The sequence below is a fragment of the Suricata suricatta genome, chromosome 8 (genome assembly GCF_006229205.1).
Source record: "Suricata suricatta isolate VVHF042 chromosome 8, meerkat_22Aug2017_6uvM2_HiC, whole genome shotgun sequence".
Taxonomy (NCBI): domain Eukaryota; kingdom Metazoa; phylum Chordata; class Mammalia; order Carnivora; family Herpestidae; genus Suricata; species Suricata suricatta.
In genome coordinates this window covers 4442509-4444191 of record NC_043707.1, presented here as the reverse complement: position 1 = coordinate 4444191, position 1683 = coordinate 4442509, and the positions used below count along the sequence as shown (strand labels likewise).

Here is a 1683-nt window from a genome sequence, read left to right as displayed (position 1 = left end):
AAACAGTCAGACTCACAGAAGCAGAGAGTACAATGGTGGTCACCAAGGGCTGGGGGAGGGGAAACAGGGAGGTATTATTCAAAGGGTATGTTTTGCAAGATGAATAGATCGTAGAGGGCTGCTGTATATGTAGCATAGAACCTGTAGTTAAGAGTATCAAACGATATGCTCAACTATTTTCTGAGAGTGTATCTGATGTTGTATTCTTATCACTAATCATAATTATTATCATTATTATTATAAAGGGGGTAGGAGCAATATTTTCACAGTGATAGAAATATTTATGGCATAGATTGTGGTAATGGTGTCACAATGTGTTTTTATTTCCAAACTCATCAAGTTGTTTATGTTAAATATGTATAGCTTTTTATATATCAATCATATCCCAAAGTAGTTTAAAAATTTTTAATAATTTTCTTAGAAAGCACAGAGATGAGAAGAGCTATAAATCTTGACAAGACTCTGAACTTACAGTGACCACAGGAGAGCCTGAGAGTTTGTGTATTTGAATGTCCTCACATAATTGGATAGCATCTCAGCCAATGAGGAAGATGTGTCTGGAGTGAGGCCAAATCAAGGTCGGGGATTACACAGGACCATGAGAGACATGGAGGAAGAGACACAAAGGAAGTAGGAGCATCAGGACAAAGATGCACCTAAAGACTTCACCAATCCGCCTGTGGACACACAGTATTTGTACTCGGAGATGACATCATATTTCCATCAACGATCCTGTAGGCTGTACGCAGACGACATGCCATTACGCAGGTTCAGACATTCTAAACTTGTTCTCACATAGAGGAATTCAGTCAAGGGACCTCTGTTGATAAAGCTATCTGGGGAAAGTGAAAAAAGGAAATTATGTGTGTGTTTGTGTGTGTGTGTGTGTGTAGGTTATGTGTATTTACACAACATAACACACACATATGCATATATGATATATATGCACACACACATACACACATATATACATATATATAAACACACAAATATGTGTTTATAAGGAGAGAGTATGCATGTACTTTCAATCCTTATATGCTGAGTATCCCCATTTTATGAACATGGAAATGAAAGTTCAATAAGCTGAAGGAATTTCCTCGGTGTCCTGAGATGATAAACGAGGGAGCTGGGATTTAACTCTGTTCTTTCCATCCCATCACACGTCCTTTATCGTGTCCAACTAACTTTTCCTTTCTGGATGAGCTCAACAGAGAGGCTGAGTCAAGGTTCACTTTCCATGGAGGGTCAGCAGCCCCTTTCCCACAATGAGCCTTACTCCTGTCTGAGAGACCACACATTACCTAGATGTGTATTTATAACCTGTTTCCGCCATGTCCAAAAAGTAAAGGTCCTTGGCTAGATTAGGATGTCAAATTTATCATTTTCTGTCTCTTCTGACATCCAAAACCTTGTACTTGCAACACATCATTTCTTTATTAGTGATCAGCAGAACTGTGCTCACAGAAGCTTTCCTATTCTGGGTCTTAATTTTGTACATTTCCAGTTTCCATGGAGACACTACATTCTTGCATTCTAAGAGTGTCACTGTAAAACAATGTGAAAACAAAGCAACTTCACAGAAATGGCTCACTCTGGACATCACCAGGCAACTCTCTCATCAAATACATAGGACCACTGTGCTGTGTTTTGGGGTTAATTGCTGAGGCCAAGCTCCCTTCTTTC

At 39.2% G+C, this 1683-nt stretch overlaps 1 long non-coding RNA gene across 1 annotated transcript; it reads right to left on the bottom strand.

Annotated features, from left to right (window-relative positions):
* Positions 1-391: 391 nt before the first annotated feature.
* Positions 392-1438, bottom strand: LOC115297620. Its single transcript, XR_003911457.1, has 2 exons — positions 1302-1438; positions 392-836 (listed from the first exon to the last, which is right to left on the bottom strand). It is a non-coding gene; the product is annotated as an uncharacterized LOC115297620 (long non-coding RNA).
* Between the last annotated feature and the right edge of the window lie 245 nt (positions 1439-1683).